The sequence below is a fragment of the Amblyraja radiata genome, chromosome 9 (assembly GCF_010909765.2).
Source record: "Amblyraja radiata isolate CabotCenter1 chromosome 9, sAmbRad1.1.pri, whole genome shotgun sequence".
In the NCBI taxonomy this organism is placed as follows: domain Eukaryota; kingdom Metazoa; phylum Chordata; class Chondrichthyes; order Rajiformes; family Rajidae; genus Amblyraja; species Amblyraja radiata.
This window is the reverse complement of record NC_045964.1, coordinates 34,651,954-34,671,100: the sequence shown is the minus strand read 5'-3', so window position 1 is coordinate 34,671,100 and position 19,147 is coordinate 34,651,954. Positions and strand designations below refer to the sequence as shown.

At 40.5% G+C, this 19,147-nt stretch overlaps 1 protein-coding gene across 3 annotated transcripts in view; it reads right to left on the bottom strand.

Moving 5' to 3' along the window:
* The window catches only part of akap6 (A-kinase anchoring protein 6), a 382,452-nt gene that overhangs the window by 320,686 nt on the left and 42,619 nt on the right, over nucleotides 1-19,147 (bottom strand). For 2 of the 3 annotated variants that reach the window (XM_033027101.1, XM_033027098.1), the window contains exon 2: nucleotides 6,260-6,360. The gene's annotated coding sequence lies outside the window, so the exon portion shown is untranslated. Of the gene's footprint in view, nucleotides 1-6,259; nucleotides 6,361-18,803; nucleotides 18,854-19,147 lie in introns of those variants that run through there. The other variant, XM_033027099.1, reaches the window with a different exon arrangement.

Here is a 19,147-nt window from a genome sequence, read left to right as displayed (position 1 = left end):
CAGAACCTCTAACAATGGGTAGGTGAGAACGCGACGTGTTCCCTGTGTTCAGGGGTGGCAACCATGAGGTATATGTTGTCAGGATGCAAGACTAGTCTTTCTCAAGGTCGGTATACTTGATTGCATAACCAAGTCTTGAAGTGTATAGCTGCAGCAATTGAGAGGAGGAGAGCACAAGTTAACTCAGTGTGCATTAGGACTGAGTGTAGCTATTCATTTTGTCCATGAGGGAGAGAAAGGCACAGGGGGAAAGTTTTCAGGCAGGCATGAGTTAGGCCAGCTAAAGGGAGCCAATGATTGGGAGATGCAGATAGACTTGGAGGAAAGCTTGTTGTTCCACAGGAAATAATTAGCACTAGTTTGCGGGCACATAGTGTTATGGTCAGTTAGTCAGCGATAGTGTTTTTTATAGAACTGACGGTGCCTTGGGAGAACTCAGTGGATGAGGCTTATGAAAGGAAAAAGCTTAGATATGTAGATTTGGCAGCAGAGGTTGAGCAGTGAGGAAAGAAAGCTAGTGTACGTCCACTAGAGGTGGGTTGTAAAGGTTTCATAGTGAGATCAACCACGTGGGAGAGCTAGGAATTTGCGGTCAGAGTTTGCATCAGGCCATAAAGGAGATGTCAGAGACAGCATAGCAAGACAGCAGGTGGATTTGGTGGAGAAGAAGGTATCAATTGGGGGAAGAAAGGAAATGTATAACACGCAGTTAGTGTATTCCTTCCGGTTGTTTCCGCGAGGTTAACATTAGTGGCGCAACGATTGTTTGATGGAGGGTTAGGATATAAGACAGGATGCAGGTGTTTAGCATTTGTTTAAGTGTTGAATCAAACATCTGTAGTTTCTTTTACTTGGTAGATATTTACATAGTTAGCTACTCAGTTGTGCACAGATGGCAAGGTCAGGTATTGAGGAGGTGGTTCTGGGACAACAGAACAAACTGTTGATGCATCCCAAGGTGTTGTGGGACGAGCTCAATGAAACAGTAGTGAGGGTTGGTGTCCACTTGGTTAAGCTTTTAGCTTGTGTGTTTGTTAATATGTAGAAAGCTTATTATTGAATATGGAGTTAGTTATTGTCCTATAGTATGTGTGTAAAAGTAATTTAGATACTACTTTGGCACTGGGCTTGGTATTCTTGCTTGAGCGCATATCCTGATGTTATAGCACGCATACTTCGTGTTTTAACAGTAACTAGACCAAGTGCAGACCCGGTGGGTCTGCTCCCCCAACGCAATATTCCAGCACTCACCCCTTCCCCCAACGCAACGCGGGGTGTGTAGGGCACAGGGGTGTGTGTGTGGAGGTGTGTGGGGGGGGGAAGGGGGTGTGTGGGCAGAGGGTAGGGGTAGGTGGGGGGAGGGGGGTGTTTGGGCAGGAGGTGGGAGGTGCGTGGGGCAAAAGGGATTACTTTATGGCAGAGCATATTTCAGAACTATGTGCATTGAAGTCTCTACGGTTTCTGAGCTGCTGTCAGGAATGTGAAGTTGGAGAATGACCTTGAATAACTTTCTCAGCAGCTGGTCTGTAAGTGGGATTGAATTCCTTTACCACGGGTTTGAGAGTTGGCTGTATTACTTTCAAAGCATATTTGGTCCGCGATGGGAAGTGTGTGGGAGGGAGGGAGGGGCGGTGAGGAGGGAGCATGGCGCTGTGGGAGGGAGGGAGGCAGCGGCCTCGTGCGCCGACCCGAGCGAGGCCACAGGCGGGCATGGACCCAAGGACCCGAGTGAGACCACGGGCGGGCGTGGCCCCGAGCAAGGCGGCGGACCGACCCGAGCGAGGCCGCATCTTCAGTGTGACTGGGCCAGGCAAAGGTGGGTGATTTCCAGGACATTCCAGCATGGCGGCCCCCCCCCCCCCTGTGATGAAACTGTTGGGGAGGTGGAGAGGGTGGTGACCCCCTCCCCTTGTGGGGGCATTGTGACGTCATTCGAATCTTTGGCCGTTTCGGCTTTTTTTTTAAACTTTAATGATGAGTAACTTTTAAAATATAGCATGAAATGTGAATCTGTAAAAATGTCAACTCTAGCACGTAGAGCTTTGACGAAGGTAGAATAACACACACACACATACAAGATGAGACTTTTATAGGTTTGGAGATGTGATTTATAGGATGTTGTATGGACATGGGGACTTGTATTCGAGGGGATACTAAGCTTTCAAATTTCCACGTCTGTCATTAGACTTCCGCATTTGCATAGAAACATAGAAACATAGAAAATAGGTGCAGGAGTAGGCCATTCGGCCCTTCGAGCCTGCACCGCCATTCAATATGATCATGGCTGATCATCCAACTCAGTATCCTGTACCTGCCTTCTCTCCATACCCCCTGATCCCTTCAGCCACAAGGGCCACATCTAACTCCATCTTAAATATAGCCAATGAACTGGCCTCAACTACCTTCTGTGGCAGAGAGTTCCACAGATTCACCACTCTCTGTATGACAAATGTTTTTCTCATCTCGGTCCTAAAAGACTTCCCCCTTATCCTTAAACTGTGACTACTTGTTCTGGACTTCCCCAATATCGGGAACAATCTTCCTGCATCTAGCCTGTCCAACCCCTTAAGAATTTTGTAAGTTTCTATAAGATCCCCCCTCAATCTTCTAAATTCTAGCGAGTACAAGCCGAGTCTATCCAGTCTTTCTTCATATGAAAGTCCTGACATCCCAGGAATCAGTCTGGTGAACCTTCTCTGTACTCCCTCTATGGCAAGAATGTCTTTCCTCAGATTAGGAGACCAAACTGTACGCAATACTCCAGGTGTGGTCTCACCAAGACCCTGTACAACTGCAGTAGAACCTCCCTGCTCCTATACTCAAATCCTTTTGCTATGAATGCTAACATACCATTCGCTTTCTTCACTGCCTGCTGCACCTGCATGCCTACTTTCAATGACTGGTGTACCATGACACCCAGGTCTCGTTGCATCTCCCCTTTTCCTAATCGGCCACCATTCAGATAATAGTCTACTTTCCTGTTTTTGCCACCAAAGTGGATAACCTCACATTTATCCACATTATACTGCATCTGCCATGCATTTGCCCACTCACCCAACCTATCCAAGTCACCTTGCAGCCTCCTAGCATCCTCCTCACAGCTAACACTGCCCCCCAGCTTCGTGTCATCCGCAAACTTGGAGATGTTGCATTCAATTCCCTCGTCCAAATCATTAATATATATTGTAAATAGCTGGGGTCCCAGCACTGAGCCTTGCGGTACCCCACTAGTCACTGCCTGCCATTCTGAAAAGGACCCGTTTACTCCTACTCTTTGCTTCCTGTCTGCCAGCCAGTTCTCTATCCACATCAATACTGAACCCCCAATACCGTGTGCTTTAAGTTTGTATACTAATCTCTTATGTGGGACCTTGTCGAAAGCCTTCTGAAAGTCCAGATATAACACATCCACTGGTTCTCCCTTATCCACTCTACTAGTTACATCCTCGAAAAATTCTATAAGATTCGTCAGACATGATTTACCTTTCATAAATCCATGCTGACTTTGTCCAATGATTTCACCACTTTCCAAATGTGCTGCTATCCCATCTTTAATAACTGACTCTAGCAGTTTCCCCACTACCGATGTTAGACTAACTGGTCTGTAATTCCCCGTTTTCTCTCTCCCTCCCTTTTTAAAAAGTGGGGTTACATTAGCTACCCTCCAATCCTCAGGAACTACTCCAGAATCTAAAGAGTTTTGAAAAATTATCACTAATGCATCCACTATTTCTGGGGCTACTTCCTTAAGTACTCTGGGATGCAGCCTATCTGGCCCTGGGGATTTATCGGCCTTTAATCCATTCAATTTACCTAACACCACTTCCCGGCTAACCTGGATTTCACTCAGTTCCTCCATCTCATTTGACCCCGGTCCCCTGCTATTTCCGGCAGATTATTTATGTCTTCCTTAGTGAAGACAGAACCAAAGTAGTTATTCAATTGGTCTGCCATGTCCTTGTTCCCCATGATCAATTCACCTGTTTCTGACTGCAAGGGACCTACATTTGTTTTAACTCATCTTTTTCTCTTCACATATCTATAAAAACTTTTGCAGTCAGTTTTTATGTTCCCTGCCAGTTTTCTTTCATAATCTATTTTCCCTTTCCTAATTAAGCCCTTTGTCCTCCTCTGCTGGCCTCTGAATGTCTACCAGTCCTCTGGTAGTCTGCTTTTTCTGGCTAATTTTTATGCTTCATCTTTTGTTTTAATACTATCCCTGATTTCCCTTGTTATCCACGGATGCACCACTTTCCCTGATTTATTCTTTTGACAAACAATTGTTGTAGTTCATCCATGCAGTCTTTAAATGCCTTCCATAGCATCTCCACCGTCAACCCTTTAAGAATCAATTGCCAGTCTATCTTGGCCAATTCACGTCTCATACCCTCAAATTTACCTTGCTTTAAGTTCAGAACCCTTGTTTCTGAATTAACAATGTCACTCTCCATCCTAATGAAGAACTCAACCATATTATGGTCACTCTTGCCCAAGGGGCCACGCACAGCAAGACTGCTAATTAACCCTTCCTCATTACTCAATGCCCAGTCTAGAATAGCCTGCTCTCTCGTTGGTTCATCTACATGTCTGCATCTCTTGACATTGGATGATTGCCTTTTACAAATTAGACATTTCAGAGAATGTGTCAGTATTGAAGTGTCTGGGTGTGTCTCAGAATTTCAATATAGTATTTCAAAATACCATTGCTTGTAGGAAACCTGACAGATCAAACTATAAGCAAGTTCGGTATTCCGAAAAACGCAAGGAATCATGGGATTTGTCAAAGGCCACAAGCGATAAAAACTCTCGGCAGCCGTGCCGCGGCATGGACATAGACCTGCGCCTCATCTGCAGCCAGGATCGATCCTGGGTCTCCGGCGCCGCAATTGCTGCCGAACCGCCACTGGACCATCCCCGTCCCCTCCCGAGTGCCCCCCTCTCCCATCCTGAGGCCAGGGACATCGGGAGTCAGACTGGAGCGGCACCCCGAGGCCCACAGCCAGCGCGGAGAAGCAGCGCTAAATTCAGCGATACTCTGCCTGTTAACCTCCCAGCCCTGCCTGGACTTACGGTAATGACGTCCCAGGCTTACAGCCAGCGCGGAGAAGCAGGGCTAAATCCAGCTCAACTCTGCCTGTTAACCTACCAGCCCTGCCTGAACTTACGGTAATGATGTCCCAGGCCCACGGCCGGCGCGGAGAAGCAGCGCTAAATCCAGCTCAACTCCGCCAGCCCTGCCTGGACTGACGGGACAGCAGCCCGGAGCTATGGAGTTAGCCCTGATTCTCCACGCTGGCTGTAAGCCTGGGCTGTCGCTCCCATAAGTCCAGGTAGGGCTGGTAGGTTAACAGGCAGAGTTGAGCTGGATTTAGCCCTGCTTCTCCTTGCTGGCTGTGGGCCTGGGGGCGCCGTTCCTGTCTGACTTCTGGCGTCTCTGGCCGCCCCCGGACAGGGGAAGGGGGCACTCGGGAGGGGACGGGGATGGTCCAGTGGCGGTTCGGCAGCAATAGCGGCGCCGGAGACCCGGGATCCATCCTGGCTGCGAATGAGGCGCAGGTCTATGTCCATGCTGCGGCAAGGCTGCCGAGAGTGTTTTTCGCTTGTGACCTATGACCTAGGCATGCGCAGTCGGAATACCGATCTCGCTTATTGTTCCTGCAAATTATTACAGGGCGTTTTAATTTTTTCCCGAGTTTAATTTAGTTTAGAGATACAGCATGGAAACAGGCCCTTTGGCCCAATGAGTCCACACGAGTTCTATGTCAGTCTGAAGAAGGGTTTCGGCCCGAAACATCACCTATTCCCTTCGCTCCATAGATGCTGCTGCACCCGCTGAGTTTCTCCAGCATTTTTGTGTACCTCCGAGTTCTATGTCATCCCACTTTTGCAGCCCTCCTTACATGTTAGGGGCAATTTACAGTGGCTAATTAACCTACAAACTCACACAACCTCAGGCAAGAAATGATTAGCAGATTTTCAAATACTTTACAATATTCTGAATTCCTCTTTGAAATCATTTGAAGTTCTCTTTAAGGGAGATAATTAGTTCATAAATAGGGAGAAAAAGACCAATGCAGGATATTATATAGGTGCTCGAGTCCATTTACTAAGAAAGTGGCTGATCTAACATTGATCCTAATTTCATTTCTAGCCTTTCATTCATGTACACACATCATCCGGACTATATATCCACATTTACATTCCCTTGTTCTATACATTTTTAATTCACTTACCTTTCACCTTTTGTCATGTAACCTACCTGTGGCGTTTATTGATGCCAATGTTCACTATTGTCCTGGAATATCAACTTTTTTTCGTAGGTCTCTACAGATTGCTAGTTCTATCTTGATGTTTTTCTCCCTGCAATGAAAGAATAATAAATAAATAAATAATAAAAGCGATGCTGTGAGGATGAGTTCAACATGATACTTTCAGATTTACAGATATCACAATAGTTTTATTAACAACGACTTTTGGAAATGGCTGGGTTGAGTTTAATTTCTATTTTACAGTCAGCTCCCGTGATTATTTGAGTGGTTACATTTTCTTTTTTGTAATATATTTTTTTATTAAAGGTAATCCATTACAGTGCTTCAAACAACTTTATATCAAATTAATTCAATTTGCATTAAGTAAAACACTAATAATACTTATCTACTATTTTTTTTAGAAATAATGATAGAAAAAGAATAGAACAGTTATAAATCATTAAGAGAATGATTAAATAATAATTTGATTATATATAAGAAAGAAAAGAGAAACGAAAAAAGAAAAAAAAAAAAAAAAAAATGAAAAACCACAATATGTATTGTTAATAACACTACTACAAGTGATAGTATCAATAAAGACATATATGTTAATTCCAATATAAAAATGAATTATTCTCACCAAATCCCGCAGGGTGCACGCCGAGCTGTGTTGCCAAGAACAGCTACTTCTCTAAATACTGTATATATGGAGACCATATCTGTTCAAAAGAATTATACTTGTCCAATAGGACAAATCTAATTCTTTCCAGATGTAACGTCTCCATCATCTCTGCTGCCCACATTTTGGTTGTGGGGGATAATGTTCCCTTCCAAAATTTCAATATGATTTTTTTCCCAATTATCAAACAGTAATCAAAGAAATTTCTTTGATTTACTGTAAGTGCTAGATGTAAATCCGGAATTCCAAATATTATTAGCTTTGGGTTAGGGTCCAATTTAACTTTGATGACTTCAGAAATAACTTTAAAAATTTCTGTCCAGTAATAATTCAATTTAGGACATGTAACGAAACTATGTATTAAATTTGCCTCTGCTTTCTTGCACTTATCACAAATAGCGGAGAGATTCGGAAAAATACTATTTAATTTAGTTTTCGAATAATGTAACCTATATAATACTTTAAATTGTATCAATATATGTCTGGCGTTTAATGAACACCGGTGTATTCGTTGTAGACTTTCTTCCCAGTTTTCTTTTGTTATAGCCAATCCCATTTCATTTTCCCATGCTTGACGATATATTTCCGTTATTGGATTCTCCTTATCCAAAATGATGTTATATATAGGCTATTAATTTTTCTGTATTTGGATATAAATTAAACAGTTCGTCTAACAGTCCTGCTTCTTTATTTTTATAATCTTGTGTATTGGATTTAATATAATCTCTAATTTGTAAATACCTAAACAAATGTTGTGGAGACAATCCATAAATATCTTGTAACTCCTGGAATAAAATAAATTTTCCTTTTCTATAAAGGTGTTCTATCCTTGTAATTCCTAAATCATCCCATTGTTTAAACCCCCCATCTAATATAGCAGGTTTAAACAATGGGTTATTCATAATTGGTAATCTAAATGAGAGATTATCCAAATGTAGAGTCTTAACTATTTGTTTCCAAATACGTCTATTATTATATATTATTAGGTTGTCTTTATAATTTTTTTTTTGTACCTCCGTTGGTGCAAAAATTATCGAACCTACATTGAAAGGTAGACAGTCTTCCTTTTCTATATTTAACCATGTCGGTTCATGATCCATATTTACCCACCAGAAATTCATATTCTTAATCTGAACAGCCCAAAAATAATATAAAAAGTTTGGAAGTGCTAATCCTCCATTTATCTTAGCTTTGCATAGATGTTTTTTATTTATTCTGTGATTTTTATAATCCCAAATAAAACTATTAACAATATTATCAATTTTTTTAAAAAAAGTTTTCGGAAGAAAAAAAGGAATAGCCTGAAACAAATATAACAACTGTGGTAGAAATACCATCTTTATGGCACTTATTCTACCAATCATGGATATAGGAAGTGTTTTCCAATATAAAATATTTTTTCTAAGTTTATCTAATAGTTGAGGATAGTTGGATTTTATTAATGAGTTATGAGTTTTAGTTACGTTAATCCCTAAATATTTAAGTTTGTCTGTAACTACTTTTAATGGGTATTGTTGTAATGTATTTAGATTTATTCCTGTTATTGGCATAATCTCGCTTTTATCCCAATTAATCCTATACCCAGAAAATGCACCAAACTTAGTTATAATGTTTAGCAGGTTGGGAATACTAATTTCCGGTTTTGTAATATAAATCAAAACATCATCTGCATATAAAGAAATTTTATTAATTGTTGTATCAGTATTATAGCCATATATTTCAGGTTCAGATCTAATTTTTTCCGCCAATGGTTCTATCACCAATGCGAACAATAAGGGTGATAACGGACATCCCTGTCTGCATCCCCTAGAGAGTTTGAATTTGGCTGATAAAATTTGGTTAGTCAAAATTCTTGCAATAGGATTCGAGTATAAAATTCTTACCCATTTACAAAATCTATCCCCCAATTGAAACTTTTCCATTATATTAAATAAATACATCCATTCCACCTGATCAAACGCTTTTTCTGCATCTAATGATATAACCGCTAGTTCCGTATCTCGTATTCTTTTTGAATATATAATATTAAACAAGCGTCTGAGATTATGGGATGAATAACGTTTTGGGATAAAACCTGTTTGATCATAATGTATTAATTTAGAGATCACTAAACTTAATCTCCTAGATAAGACCTTAGTTAATATTTTTTGGTCTGTATTTAAAAGGGCATTCGCTCTATATGATCCAGGATCTTCCAAATCCTTATCTACTTTAGGGATGAGTGTAATTGTGGATTCATTTAGAGATTCTGGTAATTTTCCTTGGTCATATGCATATCTATACATTATTTGTAATCTTGGAGAAATCAGATCTTGAAATTTTTTATAAAATTCTGCACTCAGGCCATCCGGGCCCGCTGCTTTTCCGTTCTTTAGCGAACTAATTGATTCTATAATGTCTTTTACTGTTATTTCAGCATTTAACAATTCTCTACCTTCCTGATCTAAGCTATTGATTTGACATTCCTGTAAAAATATTTCCATACTATCTGTTTGTCCTGTTAGTTTTGACAAATAAAGATTTTTATAATATTGTAAAAATCTATCATTAATATCTTTTGGAGTAATCAGTATATTTCCATACTCAGATCTAATTCCGTGTATCATCTTCTCATCTTCTAATTTTCTAAGCTGTCGTGCTAGTAATTTTTGCGGTTTATCTCCAAATTCAAAATACACTTGTTTAGTTTGTTGAAAAAGTTTAATAACTTGATTAGAATATATTTTATTTAATCTATATTTTACTGATGCAATTTTATTACTTAACTCTTTGGAAGGCTGTTTTATATTTTCATTATCTAGACGTTTTATCTCATTTTCTAAATTTTGTTCTATTTTTCGATTTTCTTTATTGAGATGTGCTTGTGCGGATATTATTGCGCCACGCATGAATGCCTTAAATGTGTCCCAAAATAGTGATGGGGAAATTTCAGGATTATCATTAGTTTCAAAAAATAATTTAATCTGATCCATCACATATTTACAACAGTCATTGTCCTTTAATATCTGAGGGTTAAATCTCCAGGTAGTAGTTTTATTAGATATATCTTTTAATTTTATCTTAAATGTTAATGGCGCATGATCCGAGATGATAATATTATGATATTTTGCGTCATACGTAAAAGGAAGTAATTTAGAATCTATTAAAAAATAATCTATCCTCGAATAGGTTCCATGTACGGGCGAGAAAAAAGAATATTCTCGTCCGGATGGATTATCTAACCTCCAGATGTCTTTAATATTAGATGTATTGATAAAAGCATTTATGAATTTACTTGATTTCGAGGCAGTTTTCCTTTTTGCAGATGATCTATCTAGATAGTTATCTAAAGTACAATTTAAATCACCTCCAATTATTAAATTGTGTTGAGTGGATATAGGAATATTATTAAATATTTTCTTAAAAAATAGTGGATTATCAAAATTAGGGGCATATATATTCATTAAAATTACCTTTTTTGAATATAATTCCCCTGTAATTATTACATATCTTTATTTGGAACAAATCTTTAGAGGCATTAAGGAGGGGAGAATTGCAAATCTAAATAAAAAATGTGAGCCATGGTTCAATTAATTTCCTCTTTGAGCCAAAACATTATAGCATAAAATTTTAATCCTAATGCTTGGGCAAAAAAACTAACACTCCAGTGCAACACCGAGGGAGAATTATGCCACCTGAGGTTATACCTTTCAGATGTGATTTAAACCTAATTTCATATGACTTCAATAGATCCCACTGCACTATTTTGATGAAGGGTTTAACCCAGAACCACATCTTAAAAAACATATTATAATGACCTTGAGCTCATGTTGGAAGCTTGCAGTGTGTGCAAATGAGCTGCAGTATTTCCTATTTTACAACCGTAACAACCCTGGAAGTACTTCATTGACTGTAAAGGACTCTGGGACATACGGAAAGGGCTTAAACACATCAACACATAAGGAAATCTTACTTTATGTAAATCTAAACAAGCCTCATTCTTGTCAAAGGATTGCATATCCAGAATTCAAACTAATGCAAACCTAGACCCAAGAGTCAAAGATGTCTCCTGCCTCCTTTTTGCCCTCTTGATTTGTTTAGTATGCTCCTCAGTTCCCTGATCACCTTCAGGGATACACTTGATCCCAGCTGCCTATACCTGTCCCATGCTCCCTTCTTTTTCCTGATCAGAGCCTCAATATCTCATCATCCAGGGTTCTTTTCTCTTACCTGCCCTGCACTCCAACAGGAATATGTATGCTCTGAACTCTTGTCAGCACACTTTTAAAAGCATCCCATTTTCTGGAAGTTCTTTCGCCCACAAACAACCTACTTGAATAAACTTGAGCAAGTTCCTGTCTCATACCATCAAAGTTGGCCTTGCTCGATTCAGAATTTTAACTTTGTTTTTGTGCATAACTATTTTAAATCTAACTTAAAAGGCTCACCCATATACACTTCAGTAACTTGCCCTTTCCGATTTCCAAATGTAGATCAAGCTTTGGCCACTCCCTTGTATGGCCCTCTACATATGGCCTGAGGAAACTTTTCTGAACACATTTGACAAATTTTACTCTGTCTTATTCCTTGACACTATGGCAGTCTTTGTATATATTGGGAAAGTTTAAATCCCCTGCTATGATAACTCTGGGACTAATAGTCTTGCAGCTGCCTGCAAACTTCTGGCATATTTATTTTTCTAATTCCCATTGACTATTTGGGGACTTATAGTACACTCACAACAAAGTGATTATCCATTTTTTATTACTCAGCTCTACTCATATAGCCTCACTGGACGAACCATCTGAAACGTCATCTTGGACTACTACTGTGACGTTCTCCTTAATCAATAAAGCAACACCCCTAATCTTTTACCACCACCTCTATCTTGCCTGTAACACCTGTATCCTGGAACATTAGGCAGCTAGTCCTATCCCTCTCTTAGCTAGGGCTACAATGTCCCAGTTGCTCGTACCGATCCATGCCCAGAGTTCATCTGCTTTCCCCGTCAGGCCCCTCCCATTAAAATAAATGCATTTCAATCCAACTTTCCTTCCTCACTCCTAGCTCTGCTCAGCCCATCCTATCCACTGCACTTTATTCCATCACCTTCCTTACCGACTTCCAACCTCTCACCTCATGTCCTCATGTATGGTATAAACTGCCTGGGCAGCATGCAAATCAAATGTTGCCCTCTGTATCTTGGTGCACGTGACAATAATAAACCCACACTCATATAAAGTTTATTGATGATACAAAAATTGATGGCATGATGCATTTTGAGGAGAACGAGGAGAGGACCAAAGTAGAAAGGAGTGCAGAGAGGATTGCCAGGACTCAAGGTCCTGAGCTATAGGGGGAGTCAAGAGTGTTTTATTGTCATATGTCCGAGATAGAACAATGAAATTCTTACTTGCTGCTGCACAACAGAATATTTAAATCTGGCACTCTGGAAACAATATGATAAACGAGAGGAAATATATATGTATGTGTATATATATATGTATGTATGTGTATATATATGTATGTATATATATGTATGTGTATATATGTATATATATATATTTATATACACACACACATATATACTCAAAAAACAAACAATAGTGGTGCAATAATAATAATCTATTGCAGTTCAGAGCTTATTTGAGGTTGTAGTGTTTAATAGCCTGATGGCTGGATGGAAGAAGCTGTTCCTGAACCTGGACGTTATAGTTTTCAGGCTCCTGTATCTTCTTCCCGATGACAGGGGTGAAATGAGTGTGTGGCCAGGATGGTGTGGGTCTCTGATGATGCTGGCTCCCTTTTTGAGGCAGCGACTCCAATAAATCTCTTCGATGCTGGGGAGGTCAGAGCCGGTGATGGACTGGGCAGTGTTCACCACTCTTTTGCAGTCTTTTCCTCTCCTGGACGATCAAGTTGCCGAACCAGGCCATGATGCAACCAGTCAATATGCTCTCTACTGCACACCTGTAGAAGTTCAAGAGAATCATCCTTGACATACCGAATCTCTGTAATCTTCTCAGGAAGTAGAGGCGTTGATGTGCTTTATTTATAATTGCATCAGTGTGCCGGGTCCAGGAAAGATCTTCGGAAATATGCACGCCCAGGAATTTGAAGTTTTTGACTCTCTCCACCATCATCCCATTGATATAAGCAGGATTGTGGGTCCTCATCTTTCCTCTTCCAAAGTCCACAATCAGTTCATTGGTTTTACTGATATTGAGAGCCAGGTTGTTGTGCTGGCACCATTTGGTCAATCGGTCGATCTCACTTCTATACTCTGACTCATCACCATCTGTAATTCGTCCAACAACGGTGGTGTCATCAGCGAACTTGAAGATGAAGTTTGTAATGAGTATAGAATGAGTAGAGCAGGTAGCTGAGCACGCAGCCTTGAGGTGTTCTCCCTATCAAAGCATGCGTAGAACGCATTGAGCTCGTCAAGGAATGAAACTTCGCTGTCACTTGAGCTGCCTCCTGGTTTCTCCTTGATGCAGAGTTGCCGAACATCCACCCCATCCTCCAGCTTTGAACGGAAGTCCCTTTTGGCCTTTTTGTTGGCCTTGTCAAGGTCGTATCTGGACTTCTTTTCAACCTCTGCATCACCAGACCTGAATGCCCGGGATCTGGTCCTCAGAAGAATGCGGATCTCCTGGTTCCTCCAAGGCTTCTGGTTAGGAAACACTGGAAGTCCTCCACACCTTTCCTTGAGCAGGTTAAGACTTTCGTCGTTGGAATGCAGGTGGTTAAGGGGTGATCTTATCGAGGTTTCGAGATAGAGATACAGCATAGAAACAGGCCTTTCAGCCCACCGATTCCACTTAGACCATCAATCACCCGTTCACAAACAGTCTATGTTATCCCATTTTCTCAATTCCATCCTGATATCTTGGAAACAATATACAATTAACCTACAAACCCAAATGTTTTGCGGATATGGGAAGAAACCAAAGAAACCCCATGTGGTCACAGGGAGAACATGCAAACTCTCCACAGGCAGCACCAGAGATCAGGATCGAACCCGGGTCTCCGGAGCTGTGAGGCAGTAGCTCTATCAGCTACACCACTGTGCCGCCTGTGTACAAGACCATCATTGGAATAGATAGGGTGGATGCACAAGGTCTTTTATTCAGGGTAGGGGAATAAAGAAACCTAGATTTAAGGTGAGAGGGGAAAGATTTAATGACAACCTGGGGGATAACTTTTTCACCCAGAGTGTGGTGGGTATATGGAATGAGTTGTCAAAGGAAGTAAAAGCACACAGCACACTGGAATAAGTCAACAGGTCAGAGGAGGTAGATGAGACGGGTACAATAACAACTTCTAAAATACATGTGGACATGTATATGGACAGTTAAAATTGAGAGGGATATGGGCCAAACATGGGCAGATGAGACTAGCTTTAATGGGGCATCTAGCTCAGCAAGGAAAAGTTGAGCCAAAGGGCCTGTTTCTGTGCTGTATGACTCTGAAAGGGAACATAGAACATAAATGTGTCCAGCACAGGAACGTTCCTTTGACCCACAATGTGTGTGCCAAACACTATGCCTAGCTGAACTGATCTCCTCTGCCTCCACGTGCCGATCTTAACTGCCACCATCATATCTGCCTCCACCACCATCCCTCAAATTGCATTCCCCCCCCCCCCCCCCCCCCCACTACTGTGAAATACTGTGAAATACTTGCCTCACACATCTCCATTAAACATTCCCCCTCTCAATTTATAACTACGCCCTTCAGCTAGAGAGCTAAGGTGGAACATTTCCACCCTGGGAAGAAGGTTCTGACTGTCTACCCAATCAATGTCTTTCAATAATTTTATAGACGCTATCAACCCATCCCTTAACGTTTGATGTTCCAGAGAAAACAATCCAAGTCCATCCAACCTCTTCCTGTAGCCAAAACCCTCTAAACCAGGCAGCATTCTGGTAAACCTCATTTACACCCTCACCAAAGCATCTAAAACTTTCATGTAGTCAGCATTCTGGTAAAACACTGCACCCTTTCCAAAGCCTCCACATATTTCCTGTAGTGGGGTAGTGACCTGAACTGCACAGAGTCCTTCAAATGTGGCCGAACCACAGTCCTACAGAGCTGCATCATGACTTCCAGACGTATATTCTATGCCCCCAGCCATCAAGGCAAGCATACCATATACCTTCTTTACCACTGTATCTACTTGGCCTGGCACCTTCACTGAACAGGATAAAGATCACTCTCTAGCTGAAGGGTTTGCCCATCAGATTCCTACTAAGTCTTTCCCCTCTCACCTTAAAACTATGTCTTCTGGTTCTTGATTCCCTCGGCTGAATTTTCTGACAGCCTTCCTCACTGTCTGCAATTCCTCCAATTTTGATGTCGTCAGCAACCAACCCATCCACATTTACGTCCAGGTCATTTATCTATATCACAAATAGCAGAGATCCCAGCACAGATCCCTGCAGAACTCCACTGGTCATCGACTTCCAGCCAGAATATCTGCCTTCCACCAAAACCCTCTGTCTTCTATGAAATAGGGAGTTCTGAATTCATACAACCAAGTCATTGTGAATGCCATACATCTTAATCCTCTGGATCAGTCTACCATGAAGGAACTTATCGAAAGCTTTAATAATGTGTGCAGCATCCACCCACCCTACCTTCATAAATCACCTTTGTCAACTCTGTGTCAGGTCCGTGCTGGCTATCCCCAATTAGACAATTCTCTACTAAATTCTATCTCAAAGAATTATCTCCAATAGTTTCCCTACCTCTGGCCTATAGTTCTGTGGATTCTCACCACTTCTTTTTTATACAAAGGAACAATATTGGCAACTCTCCAGACCTCTGGGACCTGACCTGTGGCTAGAGAAGAAATAAAGATCCTCGTCAGGGCCCCTGCAATCTCCTCTCTTGCCTCTTTTAATAACCTGGGATAGATCCCATCAGGTCCTGGGGACATCCACCTTAATGCTCTTCAAGAGCCTCAGCATCACCTGCTTCTTGATCTCAAATTGCCACAGCATAAACCTTATTACCCTTCCAGAGATTCAGAACCACCTCCTTCCTTGCCTTATCCTTGAGCAGTCCTACCTTTTCCCTGGTCACCCTCTTGTTTTGAAATCGCATTTATAAAAAGGTTTGGGATTTTCCTTAATCTTTCACATCAATAACATGTCATGGCCCCTTTTGGCCCTCCTAATTGCCCACTTGAGTTCTTTCCTATTCACTTTAGATTCCTCAGAAGCCCTGGCTGATGCCACCTGACATACAATTCCTTCATCTTCCTGTCCACGTTTACAACCTTCTTTGTCATCCATGGTCCCCTTACCTTGCCGTTCTTATTCCTCCTCCTTACTAGAACATGCTGATCCTGCACTTTGAATAACTGGCCTTTAAACAACTCCTACATGTCATATGTAGATTTACCCAATAACTACTGCTCCCAATCTACCCTGTTTAGCTCCTGCCTAATGACATCGTAATCTGCCTAGTTCCAAATAACTTCAGCCTGCATCCAGACATGTCTCTATTCAAAGGAATCGTAAAACTTATGGAAATTTTAACCACAATTAGTCATTTGGGTTGCACCATTATTATTAGCCAATTATTGGGATTCAATCTCAGAAAGGCAAAAAGATAATTGCAATATCTTCTCAGAGCCTGATCTTGTATGTTTCATTTGGATTGATTTGAAAGCATTCCAATAATTTCTCATAAAGGAAGTAAAACAAGAGCCGCCTGCAATTAAAAACAATTACTCAAAGAGTAATCACTTCAAAATGTGTTAAAACACTGCAGCAAATTTTGGCACGTGCAACATATCCTCCTAAAGAATTAAACTAAATTGATTTACTTATACATATACCTCCCAAGAATAGCATCTAGTGTAAATGTATAAAATCAACCACCATCTTTTTGTAACCATAGTTTTTAACCATTCGGAAAAAATAACAAAAAATTTTAGTCAAATAACAAGTAATAGATTAAGAATTAAAATAAAATGACAGTAATTAAATGCTCTAAAGAATTTACACAGAACCGGCTTCCACTAAAATGTGAATTTTGGAATTATCACCACATATATTTAAAAGTCAAGATACAAAACGTGCTTAATTCTTGCAAGCATTCATTAATTTAGCAAGACACTATCATATTTATTTCATCAGGACCCACTGTAAAGGCTACAGGAGACATGATCCCTTATTGTTTCCTGTTCTAAAATGATGTCCTTTAAGAATACATTATAAAATAAATTCCTTGTTAAGATTTATTATATTTCGTAGCTCGACATTTACCGAACACCAGCAAAGCTGATTCTCACTGATCTTCGACAAGCAGATTTATAATACACCAATCAGTTTTCCCGGTGACATTCAATTCATTGGCCTAATGGATATTTAAAACTGTCATTACCACAGCAGTAGCTCAGTGACTGATCTTATTTCTCTTTATTGCAACAGTAATGTTGGGTTGATTGCCATATGGGATTTGCAGAGCTGCGACCTTTACAATCCACTGAGCTGTGTCATGCCATTGGTTCCCAGAAACTACAGATCTACTCTAACAACACCAATATTGATAATCATGCAAGGCTGCATGCCTTTGCAAGCCGCATATTAGCACATTCATAAACAATGAATACAGCAGAAGTAAAGATTGAAGTAGCATTCCAAAATCAGATATTATACAAGATAAATTAACAAACTCTTATGCCATGACTCAGATGCAACTAAATTTAAAGTAGCTCTTTCTTCCCAATAACCCTTTCTGGCTTAAGCCCTCCCTTCACCACCTCCAGTTTAAATTCCATTTGGAATATTTTGGAGGACCAAGCAACCAAGAACCAAGAACCATGCACTAGCCTCATCAATTAAACTGACATTCAAACCTCTGATACTCTTTTAGACCAATTAGTGGCATTATTCAGAAATATTTTGCAGCATCAAGTCCTGTACATTACAATTCCTAGATCATTAGGTCTACTCAAAGCTCATTGATCTTGTGAAAGAAATCTGTAAAATAAAATGTTTACTCCATCAGCAAAACAAAACAAACAAGTTTGTCACCAACCATCTCTGAAGAGATTGACAGTATATGTTTGCGGTTAGAAACTCTATTGGGAATGGTAAATTCCTCCTCCTAATTTTCCCTACTCCCCTGCTCTCTCTCTCCCTCTCTCTCTCTCTCTCTTTCTCTCCCCCCCCCCCCCACACACACACCACTCCTTTCTTGTCATTACAACCTTGCATGATACACAGCTAATAAATAAACCATTATTTATTTTTCAACGTAGCACATGTCTAAAGCGATGTCAAAATAAACTGTAACCAGCAACTTTATTTTTGGATTTGCAGTTACTATGCAAATTCAAATTAGAAGCACTGATTGCCTCTCTATACAGAATTGTTGTTTACCTAATTTTCTGATGCTGTAAGCAGTAACTGTAAAATTATTCTTTACACATTGAAATTATCCTTTAACGCTGTCCATTTACTTAAATCATGGTGGATGCAATTACAAACAAAGAGGAAGATTTCTCGGGAAGAAGCTGACCTCCTTTACATAGCCGATTAGAGCAGCATAATGCAGTGGATCCATTAAGCCAGTAAATCTCAGTCTCCCAGCTTTCGTCATTCCCGTCGCCTGAGTGATGATTGTTCATCAGCCTGAACCTTTTCAACTGGAAGGAAAAGCTATTCTGGACGATTGATTGTGGCATCATGGAGAAAACTGCCCATCGTCACTGACCTAGTATTGAGCCCTACAATACTCAGTGGGGCTATAGTTAATAAGAACAACAGAACACACTATTCTGCAACAGTTTTCATTCAATTACAGCAATAGCTACTAGAACACAGTGGCACAGCTGGCAGTTGCTGCCTCAGTGCCAGAAACCTGTGTTTCATCCTGACCATGAATGCTATCTGTGTGGAGTATGCACGTTCTCCCTGTCATAGCATGGGTTTCTTCTGGATGCTCTGCTTTCCTCCCACATTCCAAGTACATGTGGGTTTGCAGGTTAATTGGCCTCTGTAAAAAAATTGCCGCTAACATGTAAGAAGTCAATGAGAAAATGGGATATCATAGAAACGTGTGCGAATGAATAACCGATGGCCGGCATGGAATTGGTGGGCCGAAGGGCCTGTTTATAGACTGTATCTCTAAAGTTAACTAAGCATGTTTAATTCTCAGAAGTATTCAAAAGACCATATTCCAAAAAAAGTAGAAAACTGGAATATTTTTATAGCCACAATCC